Consider the following 17,583-nt stretch of genomic DNA (forward strand, 5'->3'; position numbering starts at 1 on the left):
AGAGGCACCCTGGCATGCTTTGGTTATCCTGATGCCATATTTTAGGTGTTTTTTTGTATCCTGATGCACCATCATATGACATTTCCTATCTAATTTTTAGCAGTGGTCCTGTAGACACACAAACTGAACCGATATTACTACAATTTCTTACCTGCAAGCATTATGTAACATTATTAGACATGCAGAGTTTAAGATCCTGGCTACTTTTACAGAACTACCTTTAATAATATATCCAAAGGATAAGGAATCATTGTTGCGAACCCTTTTAAGAAATAATAATCTATCAGCAAAGGCATGTTTGCTTTAAAATTCGAAGCATTTTTAATTGTATGCTTCTCTACATGATATATTAGTATATTGTGACAATTTAGTTATATTATCTCAACCAAACATTAACTTAATTAACCAGAGATTTGCTTATCTTTTATGTAACTAACCTGTTTATGACCTGTCTCCTGCAATATGGGGATGCACCCATAGAGGGCGCTTGTGAGTCACCAATGGAGCTCACATAAGTTTACTTGCCTGAAAGTGACGCAAAGATGTCTTAAAGAGCCCTTTGGCAGTAGATTTATCTGCAAATCAGACCATGTGAGGGGGGTTTGGTGTACAAAAGCTGTGCAGGATGCTAAGTGCTGCACTGAGCAGCTGAGAGCTCAGCCAGCAGGTGAGGACAGGGCAAGGGATCTCCTCCCAAGAAGACTTTGATATTTCCAGTCTCTGCTGCTCCTCCACTATCCAGGTAACTTGCTGCATCTGTCCTGCCCTGGACCTGAGCATGTACTTTCACCTCTTATCTGTGGGCTTCTGCTCTGATTAATAATTCACCTCTTTCTGGATATTAGCTTATCAGGGTTTTACTACTTCTTTATCCCTTGGAGTTGTGTGTTTTATTATAGAGGATTTATCCTGACTGTACTGATCTATCAGGACACTTTGTGACTCCAGATAACTGATTTGTAGAATATTTTATTTTGCAGTAAAGAACAAGTATTATTAGTATTGTTATTATTATGGTTATTATTATTTTTGAATATTTGTAAACAGTAATAAACTAATAGAAGATAGTCCCCTGTGTCAAAGAGCTTACAATCAATCTAAAAGATGACTTTTTACTGGATTGTTACTTGGTTTCTGGAGTTATTTATGCTTATTGTCTGATATGATTTAAGAATATCGGGACTATGGAAATATTCTCTATGTTATGGGCTAATGGTCTGACATGGTAAAAGGGGTGAGGGTAGAGGTTCTCATTGAAAAGTAACTGAAAGGGAAACTTTTTACAGTAAATGTTCCATGGGGAATGCCTCACGTGGAGTGTAGTTTAATATAAAGTTCTATCTTGGTATATAGTGAAACCTCTCCAGGAGACCACTCCTTTGAGAAGACCCCCTTCCTCAAAGTCAAATTATTTTTTCCCATTCTACTTTTTGGATGCTTGCCCTCTATGAGCAGACCACCCCTGTAGAAGACCATTTTTCTGTGCAAAATTGGGTGGTCTGCTCATAGAGGTATATATATCATGCAGACATCTATCTGGCTCTATCTATAGATAGATCTATCTATCTATCTATCTATCTATCTATCTATCTACATAAGACTGGGCAGATCTAAACCGATATACAGCACCACTATAGGCAATGGACCACTGGAAATTTCTTACATGTATATTTTAGATGAATTTTTAACTGTGTTTTATATGTAAAGTATAGTTATGTAAACCAGTTTTGTCCCTAAATTTATTGAAACAATAAAACATTAGTCATGCCTATAAAGAAGTGTGCATAGTGCCTATTCCACTTTTATCAATTATAACTTTTAAGATTAACTATGATTTTTTTCATATATATTATTATTATTTTATATTAGATAATAGTCCTGTAGTTAATAGTGCTGGGTCAGTAAAGGCTAGAGACTGAAAACTAAGAAAAAAACACACACACATCTGTTCATGCTTTCTTCCTCAGACTGGAGAATAGGTTTTTATTAATTATATATGCCCCTTAGGCACTTTGTTAAGTTTGTTTTTATTGGGAATCTCAACTTCAAGGAATGTAATAAAGAGATTTTAAAGTGGATCACCAACTGTATCTATATATAGACATATAAAAAATCACTTTGTTGAGGTCTATGAGTCAGGATCTCTATTAGTGGCTCATTGACTGAATGTTTGCGCCAGTGTTGAATGTGCCAGGGATGATGGGTGCAGTCATTTTGGAGGTTTTTAGACCAGATATTTTTTATAATGTGTCAACATCTACAGTTTATATAATATTAATTTAAAACTTCATAATCTTTTGCAAAATGAATTTTAGAATTAAGCGCCACTTAAAAAGTTCTGTCTCTCTAGTGTTTCTTCCACCATGTTAGTACTACAAGCTCTGTTGAACTGCATGCCCAAGACAGTTATGTCATAGCTAGATAATAATGGTGGGATACAAAATATTGACACCTTGAGGGACACTTAGGGTTGTACTTACTTTTGTTGCCAGTGGTTTAGAATGTATTTTCTCTGTGTTGCCTCATTTATAGCCACACCAAATTTCTACTGTTACAAGTTGTACACTGACTACTATACATTGTATCAAATTGTTATATATTTATTATTATCCTATGAAGATATGATAAAATATTTCCTAAGAGAATCAGGATGCTCTTACATTAGATACTGTATATGAACAATGTTGTCATAAACTGACTCGCTGGGTGTGATGTATCATTGTTTTTTTTTTGTCTATGTTTGCCATTGTTTTGGCACAGTTAAGGTACAAATTCTGTTTTGCACCTTTCCATTGCGCCAAATAAACATAGGACTGTGCAAAGTCACTTTGGCATAAACCCTGCTTGCACCAAATTCATTCAACTTTCATAGCTAAGTTTTCACAATAGGACTGAATTCATGTATTGCGACTTTCCATTTCGGCGCAAGTTTCAGCGCAGATTGGCTCTAATCCCCACCCTGGTGTGTGAACTGTGACATTTGATGGGTTTTTTTTGCAAGGTTTTAAGTGACTCTCGCAAACAACATAAGAACACTGCAAACAGATTTCTAAAGAGCAAAATCCAAGGTTAGACATAGAACTGTCGTGAGGACCCAGTGTAATGATAAATTTCTCCCATTAACTATGTGGAACTACAAATACCAGCATGCCAAAGTAGGACTTCTGTTTAGCTTTGACAACAGCAAAACAAACAGAACTTGAAAAATCAGAAAGTCTTGGTCTCTTGGTCTGTCACTAAGGATAAGGTTGAGATGACGTGAATCCGCTGTTATCTTACCTTCTCTGTGATACATCATCTAGAGAACATTTATTAACATGTGTCTTTTGAATATGATCCAAAAGAATCTGGATCTCACTTGTTACATAGTAACATATTGGGGCACATTTACTTACAATACCACTCGAGTTCACTGAAAGTGCATTGTCCATCTATAGTACTGCGTGCGGCGATTCACTAAGAACAGAGTTCACCATCTTTTTTGTGGTGGATTTTTAACATAGGGCGTGCAACCCAATTTTAAAGTTAAATATGGTGCTCAGTCCGAATCAGTCAGACCACCTGACGGCACGACCCCTAATTTGTGCCGCATGGAAGCCAGCGCAGCTGCACCACAAAAGGGTCACGTGCAACACAATCGCTGCACAGACACTTCTTAAATACCTGTGCAAACATTTTAGCCATGAAGAACGTGCACAGTCCGACTAAAGTCCGGCACAAAGCCCTTAGTAAATGTGCCCCATTGTGCTCAAATACACTCTTCTCCATCTGTACAAAGAGAAAAAGCGCATGTCTGGGGTAATCTCTGAACGCATATGAAGACAGATAACATATCACTTTTTTGTGGTCTTTTGATTTACTGGATAGAAGAACTGAGGACTGAACTTCTAAGTGAAAACAAACCATAGAAAAACAATCCCGATTGTGCCCATATATTGCATAACAGCTAAACCTGCTCATTTTGGTAGACCAGCTGTTATATGGAGCTTTCTCAACTCCCTCAGGGGTTTCAGGACATTTTAAATTTTATCATGGCCAATATTTCTTTTTCATGGGAGATATACCAGGGATTCCCCCTTACTTGTGGAGCGCAGGTGCCCTATATTTTGGAGGTAGGTGCTACTTCCATTCATAAGATAGGGGATAGATGTCTGATCATGGGGGATCACAATTCCAGGACCCCTACAATGGGAAGTACAAGTCCCCCTGAGCTGCTCTGTTCACCTCAGGATTTCCAGGATAAGCCCTTAGAGAAACCTGATATAAATCAATAGAGCACACGATGGTAGAGATACAGGACTTTAATGGAAAACATCTTTAATTACTCTATATAATGAAATGTTATGTAATGTTGTAATATACCTCTTTGTGCTTTAGTTCCTTCTTCTGTTTCATATCAGTTTACATTTAGGGACCGAAATCATCTAAATCTAATATTTCTGACAGCTGTGCTTATTATTGTATGCAGCCCAGGCAATCCTCTAGGATCTAAATATATCCACAGCGCAAATGTCTGCCCTACCCTGATAGATAGGAAATAAGGTCAGGAAGGTGTCAGTATCAACACGAGTCCTGGTTGTTTGATCACTGCTTCGCTTGGTGGAGTATTTAGAGGTAATCATTAACCAAGAGGCTCCATAGCAAAGCTTGGAATGGGACCCTCAATACAACATGACATTTTCAGTATGAAGACTTAGATAATCATAGATAGCATTGTCACAGTACACAGATAATCAATGCAGCGATGGATAATGCACACAGTGATGTCACAGTACAGGGATAATACACACAGTGATGTCACAGTACAGGGATAATACACAGTGATGTCACAGTACAGGAATAATACAAACAGTGATGTCACAGTACAGGGATAATACACAGTGATGTCACAGTACAGGAATAATACACACAGTGATGTCACAGTACAGAGATAATACACACAGTGATGTTACAGTACAGGGATAATACACACAGTGATGTCACAGTACAGGGATAATACACACAGTGATGTCACAGTACAGAGATAATACACACAGTGATGTTACAGTGCAGGGATAATACACAGTGATGTCACAGTACAGGAATAATACACACAGTGATGTCACAGTACAGAGATAATACACACAGTGATGTTACAGTACAGGGATAATACACACAGTGATGTCACAGTACAGGGATAATACACAGTGATGTCACAGTACAGGAATAATACACACAGTGATGTCACAGTACAGGGATAATACACACAGTGATGTCACAGTACAGAGATAATACACACAGTGATGTTACAGTACAGGGATAATACACACAGTGATGTCACAGTACAGGGATAATACACACAGTGATGTCACAGTACAGAGATAATACACACAGTGATGTTACAGTGCAGGGATAATACACACAGTGATGTCACAGTACAGGGATAATACACACAGTGATGTCACACTACAGGTATAATACACATAGTGATGTCACAGTACAGGGATAATACACACAGTGATGTCACAGTACAGAGATAATACACACAGTGATGTCACAGTACAGAGATAATACACACAGTGATGCTGTAGTACAGGGATAATACACACAGGGGCATGTCTGTACTATGTGCAGTTTCCCTGTGTAGTGTGCAGGGGACGTCAGATTTTCTTTATAATATATTATTATATATTATTTTCTTTATAAACCTGGCGCCCCCCTAAACGGCTCCAACAGTGTGCAGAAACTTTTTTTAGGTGCATCATGGACAACACACCAAATAGCGGTGCATCACAGGGAACACTTCTGTGTTGATAACGTTTGGACCCGAAAAGATGTTATAAACCTGATTGTGGACATAGATTTCAGAGCTGATTCTGACTACCTTCCTATTGGAAACACTTGCCCTTCATCCAGTATGGCAGCCATGTCCTGGACATAGCCTAAACATAGGTCCCCTCCCTTATTACGTTCTGGGGTAGTCAGATATGTAATTTTCCTTATAGTTCTGAAATAAAAGGGCGTCCTGTGCCTTTTGTCTCACTTGTCTAGTATCATGTTTGTTGGAGAAGGATCTTATATCTGTGTTATGCATGTGGGACAGGCAGGCTATGGACACATATCATAGATAAAGGCTGGTGCAGAGGTATTCTATAATAAGCCTCTATTTGTAAGGCTGGACATACTGTAACCAGCGAGAACAGGTGTTTCCATAAACCCCGTCACAATATTTCTTCATTATGTAAATGCAAGATGACAACTTTACTCAACTTTAAGTATTTATTTTTTTCCTATTTTTAAACCCCAGCCCCACATACGTAAATTGAGTCAGATAATATATCTTGGTTTATCTGTATTTATCTTACAACATAAACAATCTTATTATTTGCTTACCTCTCGTTACTCTGGCGACCTGTGTTTCAATCATTTTGTTTTGTCATCTATGTATATATTAGGCAATATATCGTTTAAGTTTATTCTCACTTTATTACTTTGTATTTGTTGATGTAGTCTGGTTGTGTTTAGTGGAGTTACGTGTCATGAGTGCTTCTATGTGTCATGAGGTTTGTGTATATTGATGTTCTGTTGGGTTTGTAACATTTACCTAGAGAAAGTTTTCATTGCCTTTGGTTTGCTTCCAGCAGGTTTTAGTTCTTTAACTTTAAGATGAGATTATTTCTTTTTTACAGGGACATTTACATACACAAGAGTTTTAACTGAGTATTTCCGGTTTTCTACTGATCACCTATCTTTAGGATAGGTGATTAATATCGGATTGGTAGGTGCCCCACCAATCAACTTGAAAGAAGAAATTGCAGTAGTCTTGGGGGAGATTTATTAAAGGAAACCTACAACCACAGATTACTGCCCTAAAATGCTAATTTTCTAAAAAGGCTACTGGGGCGTGGAGTAGCCAGAGCTGAGGCTAAACGGCGCGGCTACTCCACGCCCCAGTAGACTCTTTGATCCTCCTACCGGCATATCTTCGGTGCGCAGCTACGAGGAACTGCGCGCTCTCGTCCGCAAAGCCAGTGCTCTGCGCATGCGCAGAATGCTGGTCGGCAATTGGACGGTCACTTCTCCGAAGCCCAAGCTACTGCGCATGCTTCTCTTAGCTGCATTCTGAATATATGCCCGTAGGAGGATCAAAGAGGCTAATGGGGCGTGGAGTAGCTGCGCTGTGTTGCCTCAGCTCCGGCCACTTCACGCCCCAGTAGCCTCTTTAGAAAATTAGCATATTAGGGCAATAAAATGCCCTAAAGGAGGCACCTACTGCCCAATCTACCTCAATAGGTAGATCCGTGGTGGTAGATTTTCTTTAAGTTTCTGAAAAAAGAACAGTTCTAATTGCCCATGGCAACCAATCAGACTATTTTGACAGATCTCCCCCAAAGAGCACATTGCCTTCATCACAGTCCACCAAGAACAGCACCATACATTTTATTGTGGCTTTGCAACTACTCATATGAGAAACAACTAGTCATATGAGAAATTATGTCGTAGACCAGTGAAGACGAACCTGTTTAAGACAGAGTGCCCAAACTACAACTAAAACCCACTAATTTATCACAAAGTGCCAGCATGGTTATTGAATCAGTAATTTATTGCTCCCTGTTATGTCATAGTTTTCAATCGTATCAGCATTCTGGGGACACCAATACAGTAGAAAGAACACGGACAAATTCAGGGTCCCCTGAACAGGAAGAATTGTTGTTTCCGGAATCCCTGTGTGAAAACCCCTGTGGGAAATCCCTCAGCCATAGTGCAAGTTGTGCAGATACCCTAATCGGTTAGACTTCCTCTCGTAGTTTTTCAATATAAGACTGCCATTACGAGACTATTAACGGTTGTCCCTCATTGTTGGGCTGTACCAAGACTTGCTATTGCTTAGTTACATCTGATGAAGAAGTTGTTGCTAATTACAATTCATTTGCTAATTGGCAAAGATTCAAATCATCAAATGTCACTTGTTGATAGGGACATTGCAAGGTATAGGGCTTCTGTTAGAGATTTTTATCTAGGGCTTAACCGCCCTTACTTCATGTTGTAAAGGTTACTTTTAAATTAAATTAAATTAAATTTTAAATTAACTCTTTTACCTCTTGGTACCCGGATGAGAACAAACCTAGACACATCAGTCTCTAGTGTATGTAGAAAATCTTCTCCCAGTTTATTAGTCCGCAGTTGCACATATAAAAGACAGAAACATCATCATCAAAGGGGCATGACAAGGAGATAGAATACTGTAATGCTATTGGCCATAATGAATTTACCAGCACATTCTCTAAGACATTCTCCCAAACGGTTAATGAACCATAAACTATTTATTTTCAGACATGTTTATCTACAGAATGTACAGAGAATGGCTCCAGAACCCAAATATTTATGATAAGAAGGAGAACATACCGAATGTCAATCATCTCCCACATGTGCCAAGGAAAAACTTTTACAGGCAGGTTAGCTTGACAGTGGTCAGCGAACATGTCCGCTGTATCTAAAATTGCTGACAGTACGCAAGATGGCATCCGAAACCAGTGCGATCTCCTTAACAGCTTCCATTTAAAATATCTGGGTTTCGTACAGTAAAATAGCCCACCATTATTGGGTCAACAGAAGAGTTTGCAATCTTTGGGATCCTGCAAGAGGAAATATTGGGGTTGAGTAATTAAAATGTGCGCTTTGGATACCAGTTTTAAACATCTAGCCCCCTGGCATTAGATGCACCAGAATTATTAACTGGGCGGCACGATGGCTGAGTGGGTAGCACTTCTGCCTTGCAGCGCTGGGGTCCTGGGTTCGCATCCCAGGTCAACATCTGCAAAGAGTTTGTGCGGGTTTCCTCCCAGACTCCAAAAAATACTGTTAGGTTGTTTTGATTGTGAGCCTCATGGGGGCAGGGACCGATTTGACATGCTTTTTACAGAGCTGCGTAATCTGTAGGCGCTACATAAATAAAGAATTATTATTAACAGGACCCGTGCATCCACGGGGGTCCCTTGTGTCAGAAATAAAATTTACGCCATCCAAGCACTGGTATAGATTTTATCTATAATAGAGCACAAACAAGCAGTTTTTCTGATACTTCCAGAATGGGTGTGGAATTAACTTTTTGCTACATGTGCAGATACTGTAAGCCTTTATTTTAAATCTATTGGGTTGCGGTGTCCTTGCAGCACCCAACCTTAATCCCTGACCTACTCTGTCAACCTTTTTCCAAAAGGGTGAAACATGGTAAATTGACACAATAGTTATACACATAATTTCTTTTTTAAATCAGCCGCCCCGTGTTTTTCCCTTACAAGCTGCAAATAATGTAATATATTCCATTAGGTCGTTTGGGATAAGTAAATAAGATAAATACTGTGACGTGCCATGAGGTTATACAATCATCTTTATGTATTTAGATGTAATCATGTGTCCAACTTGTTTTCCCCAGTCTTGAAGCAAGTTCCAACGTTACTCATTACAGTGGTCCTTGTTTTAGTCTTGTAACCTCGTGGTGTTAAAGTTGAGATCATTCATGACGCACATAGACATAGAGATGTGTGTGGATGAAAATTAATGAGTTTTTCATTTTGTTTATTCATTTATACGTATTATTAATATATTAGTATGCTTTGCAAATGCGCTTTAATGGCCACGCACTTTTCAGAAAAATTTTGAATAAATCAGCATAACAAGTAAATACAAAAATATACAAATATATTGTATCAGAGCACGCTGGTTTTCTCAGTACAATCTCTGCTGATTTCTACATCACTATTCATAATCTGCCACTGCCGTGTCCATCAGGGCCGCCAAGTGGTATGTGATGGCGTCATCGCGCCTTTATCGCGTCAAAGAAGAGAACTGCAGCAGAGGAATGGGGAGACATGATTTTATGCTTTCTTTTTTACTACATAAGACAAGGCATGGTGTGATTGGGAGACTGAGGGTTACAGGAAATATTGAGAAGCTACCTAAATTGGAACATGAGGTGGGGGGCCACCTAAAATGGGGTATAAGGTGGTGGTTAGAGAGAGGAAGGCTTAAGCAGGGGGAGGCTACAGAATGGACAGGGGATGGGGGTACAGTAAAAAGAGAATACATTTTTGGAGCAATAGAAAGGAGAGCATTAGTTGGGAGCCAAGGAAAGGGGAGTGTAAGTTTGGGGGGGGGGGGCTACAGAAAGGACAATATAAGTTTGGGTTTAAAGGTATTTTAAGTGCGTCCAACAGCAAGGGGGCATCCTAAGCATCCAAAGAGATGCTAAAAGTGGTGGCAGGGCAACATCAGTTCGATCTATCAAAAAGTGGAAACTATACTATGTGAGCAATAAAGAGGGTTATTATATTTTGTGCGCAGACTAGGGGATGGGGTTAGGGAGACCGCTATATTTGCACACTACAATGCACATTTGCTGGGAGCACAGCATAAAGTTTGCTGTGAAGCCCAATCAATTCTTGATACAGAAGTTACTGGGGTATCAGATCTGGTATGATATCTGGTCAGTATTACTAGTTGTCAGGTCCTGCTTTATAGCAAGTAACTGTGCCCCTTATGCCAGTGGTCTCCAACCTTTTTGTATCTGGGGACCGGCTACACCCAACATTTTTTTCCAGGGACCGGGTCAGGTATCCCTTGGAAAAAATTGGTTGCCCCACAAATACACCATATCTAACCCCAACCCATATAATGTGCTATTTCCAGCAGCCCCTGATATAAATTGCCCCCTTTTCTACAGCTGCTACCCTTTTCTGTAGTGCAGCTTTTTCTGTTGTCTGTCTATATAAGAAAGGGGCTACAGAAAAGAGGAGATTATAATATTCCTATTTCTATAGCCCCACACAAACCTATAATGTCCCCTTGTCTTATGGCCTATGAGGAAAAGAAATATCATACTGTAAATATATGCCAAGGCACCTAATTTTACTACAAAAACGGGAATAGATATTGGCACAAGTATAAGCCTAGGGAGTTTTTTGTAGGGAGTTGAAGCTTAAAGGGTGAGACAGGGAGGATAAGACACAGAGCGATAAACAGCAGATAATAGTGGTGTCAGACAAAACCGGGTCAAATTCACATTCAAAGCGGCTAGGCACAGAATCGAATAGCGTTAGAATGGTGGACTAAACGAACATTAAAGCAAAGGCAAAGGGTATGAAGGGACTGGACAGAATATCAAGGGAGTAATGGACACTACCCCCAGCACTGACTGGTTCAGCCATCCATCACAGCCACAGCTGCAGACCAAACAAATTCAAACTCACACCCAGCTTTCCCTAAGGAAAGATCCTGAAAGGGAGCTGTCAATCACAGGCAGCTCATGGTTTGGTTTCCAAGCATAGAAGCCTGAAACCTAATCTCTTTTAGAGCAATTAGATAATTCTGACACATATCATGTTATAAAACATTTATGAACAAAAGGCTTAATAAATATATTTTTGCTTTCGTTTTAATAGATTGTATGTAAGATGAATCCTAAGTAACAGTAAAGAAGTGACTCCAGTACTTGTAACTAATACACTCAATTAATAAACCTAAGACAATTAGTATAAGTACATTATTAGAATTTTCTAAATGTTATAATATCTATCTCTAATATCTTGTGGAACAGGGCCAGGCCTCAATTAGTCTTATAACTTTACAACAGACGCTGGTTAATGCTGCCTTAATTCCCCTCATAATTGACATTATAATGTAGATGTTCTTTTCTTTTATACTAGATTTGCTATATTAGAGACTGCTTATGCAACTGTCCTTTAAGCTAATCCGATCAGTAGCAATTAGCTTGATGTATTTTCTTAATATTCAAGAACAGGAATTACCTGACCATGTGCCACAACTTATCTTCATATCAATTTGGAGCGCGTGTTGTCTGCTTTGTAGTATATTGTGTGTTAGAAAGCACCCTGGCTCTTAATTTGTCTGCTAATTCCCATCTGTAAGAAGTTATTGCAAATACTAAATTGCTTACAGGGTAGGCCGCCATTTTCACAATAATATAACCATTACACTTTCCTTGGAAAGCCCCTCCACGCCATTTACAGCCGAGAAGAAACCGGATTGTAAGGGCAGTAAGTCCTCAGGATGTATCTATGTCTGGGCACTCATTCAAAGATATTGGGGCTCATTTACTAAGGTTCCAAACGCCGCACTTCATCAGGATTCCCAAATATTTCCGTTTTGTGCCAAATTGCCCCGGGTTTTTGGCGCACACGATCGGATTGTGGCGCATCGGCGTCGGCATGCACGCAACAGAAATCGGGGGGAGGCCGTCGGACAACCCGACGGATTCGGAAAAACCACGGAATTTAAAAAACGAATTGTCTCGCAAGAACATACACCGGGAAGAAGCAGGTGAACTCCGGCAGACCTCAGAACAGCAGCGACACATCCAGGTACTTGCCCGCACGATGTTAGTGAATTCCCGCAGACCTGAATCCTCGTCAGACAATGCACTTCGGGATTGCGTCAGGACCAGGTAAGTAAATCTGCCCCAATGAGTAACTCTTTTGGTAAATACGGATGATCCGTACATTGTTCTCAGAATAAGACAGCTAGCTTGGTGGTTTCAATCCAATCTTATAGTTTTATAGTCGAAAGAAGATGTACTTACCCGGCTACTGCTCCCATTTCCTTTGGTGCTCTGGTTCTTCCAGTCTTCGGTGTCTGCATCAACCTTGGAGTTTCAGGGGGTCATGGGCCAGTCTGTCTCTCCTTGGATGTCACAAGTGATGTCCCTTGGTGTGTTTATGTGTGTCAAAGTGGGCCCCTTGACCCACTGAAAGTTCCAGATAAGCGCAGGTGCTGAAGACTGGTAGTGCAAAAGTTTGTAAAGTCTGTTATTTTTTCCCCCGTAATATGAGTTCTAGGTCTTTCCCAGTCATGTGCATATGCATTGCCTTTCAGGTCTTCAAGGTTACCCCTTCCAATTGTCCTACCCTCACTGCTGCTTTCTGGCATAGTATAGAATGTAATAAGCACAACTTTCCCCGTATCTGCTGTCTTGCCAAAGGACACATTTCTGCCCTTATATATTTAACCCAGTGGTGGGGAACCTATGGCAGGGGTGTCAGAAGTTGAACTCTGAGCCCTCTCTTTGGGCACCTGGGTCATCACCCCAAACAGAGTTCACCAGACAGGACTCTGTCCCGGGAAATTTAAGAGATGCTTCTCTCAGAGACATGCTAAAGCAACACATCCTAGGGTGGTTGGGCCTGCAGAAGGAACGAGAAGGTGTGGACAGGGTTGGTTATCTTTGGAGGTTTTTCTGATGGCCCCACGAATTCTTTCCTGGAGAGAATAGAGATTTGCCCTTCTCCTTTCAGCTGTGTTGGTATCCGCAGGAGGCTGAAAGTTGTGGAAGAACAGGGAGCAATAAGTTACTGCTTAAATTCCTGTGTTTGCACTTTGTGATGAATAAGTGGCTTTAGGTTAAAGATGGGCGCTCAGTCTCTAAACGTTTTGCCATCGCTGATACAACCCATTGGTCTGCATGGAACCTAAAGGTAAAGTGCACATATTGGGGTCATTTACAAAGGGGCCGAATCGTGTTTTTCCGTTGGTTTACCCAAATATTTCCGATTTGCGCCGATTTTCCCTGAATTGCCCCAGAGAAACCTCCGTATTTTAAAAAAAATGTGTAGCTTGACACGCGCTTACTGCACCCGGCCTGGCTTGGTGAACTTCAGTGCACTCAGACGGAATTCAGCGCAGCAGCGACACCTAGTGGACATCGGGGGAACTACCTTAGTGAACCGCCGGAAGACCCGAATCCTGCACAAAGAACACGCCGCTGGAACGCGAATGGACCGGGTAAGTAAATCTGCCCCATTATCCTATTATAGTGCATGTAAATTTGTACACATTATGAAAATTTTTTAAAGCAATATAAGTATACAGATGTAATCTGTTTAGATTTAATTATTTATTTAGGGACTGTATAAAGAATTCACTGTTCTGCCCCTATCCTCTTTCCAATAATATATTTCATCCCAAGTAATATCTATATTTTATGTTTCTAGTTATATGAAATGACATATGCAAGATATTTTTAAACTAGCCCCTAATGTGACTTCTGCTTTGGATCTCAACATGGCAAATTCAATTGCTGCTTAGTAATTTTGTTAGTCACCGGGATCTAAACTCCTGTGCTGTCAGGGGAAAAAAAACAATGCTTCGAGGAACCTAATATGAAGCAGTTCACTGATGATTGGAGAATGAATGACCGTGACGTGAAGGGTTTTTCCTTTCAGCTCAGAGACTGAGGCATCTCACTGGTAGGAACTACAAATTATTTTTTCAAAAATATTTCCAATCGGCAGTATAAACAATTTTGTTAGTTCAGATCTAAAATGTTTACAAAGAATTAGCGAAGATTAATGACCACAAAATTGAAAATATACAGGAGCAGATGAGAGTGGGAGGCAAAGATAAGTAGTGCATACATGTTACACAAGTAAAAGAGCAAAATATATAACAAATTAATAAAATATAATACATTTAGCAATATTGTCTAGTAAAAAAAAGTTTTCTCAAAAATTTAGCCTATATGGGAATTAGGGCTTTCTAGCTTGTAGATATTGAGCAATCGTGAGGTAAATTCATTACTATCAGACTGGTTCACATCCAAGACCCAGCATTCCCGATGACCATAGTCACAGGTGCCAGAAGCTGATGGCTCTGTATACTGAATAGTAGCCGTGCCCCATTACTGCCACTCAACACCCCACCCCCATTAACTTTTGTCCACGATATAAGAGGTGACATGCAGAACACAAAAAGACTTGAATACTAATGGATAGTAGTAGATTATATTATAAGCGGTTTGGGCAATAGTCCGGGATGAGAGCCTTCTAGGGGGCCCATGGCCATACAAATCACCTACCAAATTGTATACTCGGAAGGACCTTCCCTGTTACAATAGTAACAATACAGTTAATATATACTATGTATGTATACCATTGTAAATCCCTGTATCCCTGTGCTCTCAATACACAAATACATAAGTGCCATTTTAGGACCTTTGAAGGTCCCCCAAGAAGCTGATTCTAGTACCATGTGTAGGAAGTGAATTCTAGACTTGTAGGGGCTATAATATTATTACAGCACAGAGCCCATGGCAGTCTTAATTCACCCCTGCTAATGGAGCACGGCATATGTGGCTATTTTTTTTGGGGGGGGGGGGTCCACCATATATTGTCACAACAGGAGTCTCCTAATTCAAGCAAGAGATGAGATGCTGCTCATTCATGATGATAAGTATCTTTAGCTATTGAAGCTGTCATATAAATCATACTGGAAAGAGATGCATGGTACATACATGGTCTTTTCTTTTTATAATTGCAAATGGGGATATTGGAGGTAACGGGTGACAGTACTATTCTCCTCCTAGGTTGGTGTTCTGGAAATAGAAATCTTTACCTATCAAACATTTATAGTATGTAATTTCAATTTATTTGGTGCCTCATCATTATATAGATAAGGGTGAATATAAAGGATGGTCCATCAAGTGCAACCTATAATTCCACAGTGCTAAACAAGGATGATCGGGCCATAGTAGGGAAACATTTCTTCATTGACTTCAGTATGTATCATAATAAATCCCTGGATGAATAGAAAAAAAACTTTTTTTGCTGCAATAAACTATAATATTTTTGCTCCAGAACATGTACAAAGTATCAACCACAGGGTCGGCTCCAGGTTTCAGTAGGCCCCTGGACGACAGAGCCTCAGTGTGCCCGTTTGCAGTGAACTCACGTGACAGTATCAAAAATTCAGAAACTAAAACCTCCTGTTACCTAAAACATTCCCTATTTATCATCCCAAACAGCCACCTCATTGTTATTTTATATAAAGCCCCCCTCCCTCCTATGGGTTCATTAGATACAGCCCCCCTCAACCATAAGGATTCCTTATGTATAGCCTTATGTGGGTCCCCCAGCAGCTCTGGGCCCCGGCACTTGCCCGGTTATGCCCAGTTCTGGTGCCGGCCTGATCAGCCATCACAATATCCTGGGGAAGTGAGTTTCATAGTCTCACTCCTATAATTTGTTATTGATGCCCTTTGGATAGGATTAATCAGACAATGTGAAAATCGGACCAGAAAAAAAGATCAGGATACAGGATATTGTCTTGCCTTTGCTTTTGAATAAACCTTCCTTTATTAGGCTCCACTGTCAATTTGCTTTGCTTTCATGTAGCTAAAATTATAATTTTTCTCTAGATATATTGGTTTATTGCAACATTCTAATATGACCTTAAATAATCAAAATGTTTACAACGTTTGCCATTAAATCTATTATATTAAATCATAAGTACTGAGCCATGATCTGAAGGAAGGAAATATAACCGCGTGTGAATCACTTTGTGTTTACAGTACTAGCCAGGCAACGCAAAAGTGACCTTATAAAAGCCTGACCTGAACATGTAATGTGTAATTCTAGATATACTGTAGTACTGAATATCAAAGTGGACTTACAATTCTTACATTTTGCTTTCTGTTTCTGTGTGCATCAGTTTTCCATCACACATCAGTTACTTGTAATACAGATAGCTGTCCGGATTTTAGGGCTTGTTCCATCATGGGGCATCTGCATCAAGGTCAGATTGGCCTGCAGCATTTGTCTTGCGGTGGCAGAGAACTGTACACATTGTAAATGACTGCTGTGTATTATCGCATGATAGCTCCTGCCAACTCAGGAGTACTAATCTGTCAGGACCTTGTTGATAGATCATCTATTGGTTCGGAGGGATGGATGTTGTCATGAATATCCCCTTCCAGCTGTTTCAAAGTTGTACTTCAACATACCCGACCCCTAACCTACTCACCCATTGGTTAACAGGTCTCGAGAATATGGGTCACTAACTTCATGAAATTACTTTGACTTCTCACAACCTTGGACACAACATTTTGGATTCTTCATTCGCATGCACCTTGACTATTCACAATACAGGCGGTCCCCTACTTAAGGACACCCGACTTACAGACAACCCATAGTTACAGATGGACCCCTCTGCCCACTGTGACCTCTGGTGAAGCTTTCTGAATGCTTTACTATAGCCCCAGACTGCAATGATCAGCTGTAAGGTGTCTGTAATGAAGCTTTATTGATAATTCTTGGTCCAATTACACCAAAAATGTTGAAACTCCCATTGTCACTTGGGCAAAAGAAAAAAAATTGTCTAGAACTTCCATTATAAAATATACAGTTTCGACTTACATACAAATTCAACTTAAGAACAAACCTCCAGACCATATCTTGTATGTAACCCGGGGACTGCCTGTATTCACAATTTAATGTCATCTTAACCACCTGTGTTTAATTTGTAGAGGACTCCCCTTGGTGCAGAGCAAGTTAATGGCAATGTTTGCTTCTTATATGCATATGCTATTGTGTGGATGGTTTATTTTGCTGTGTATTTACCTTTGATATTTTACATCCATTGCTTCTGGTGAGGGAATAACACTGCCCATGACCCTTAAATGTAAAATGCATGGAGACAGCGATTGACTGTGCACCTCCTTGTGAAAAGCCATGTAATAAGGAGAAGGGTCATAGTAGAGTTAAAGAGCTTGGACTCTCCACAGTGTTAGACTTGGATCCCTTAAGCCAGCCAATA

General features: G+C 40.0%; 1 protein-coding gene across 1 annotated transcript in view; it reads left to right on the plus strand.

Annotated features, from left to right (window-relative positions):
• Positions 1-594: 594 nt before the first annotated feature.
• Positions 595-17,583, plus strand: part of SLC6A4 (solute carrier family 6 member 4) — a 77,224-nt gene continuing 60,235 nt past the window's right edge. The window contains exon 1 of the mRNA XM_072138344.1: positions 595-742. The gene's annotated coding sequence lies outside the window, so the exon portion shown is untranslated. The remainder of the gene's footprint in view (positions 743-17,583) is intronic.

This window comes from Engystomops pustulosus, chromosome 2 (genome assembly GCF_040894005.1).
Source record: "Engystomops pustulosus chromosome 2, aEngPut4.maternal, whole genome shotgun sequence".
Lineage (NCBI taxonomy): Eukaryota > Metazoa > Chordata > Amphibia > Anura > Leptodactylidae > Engystomops > Engystomops pustulosus.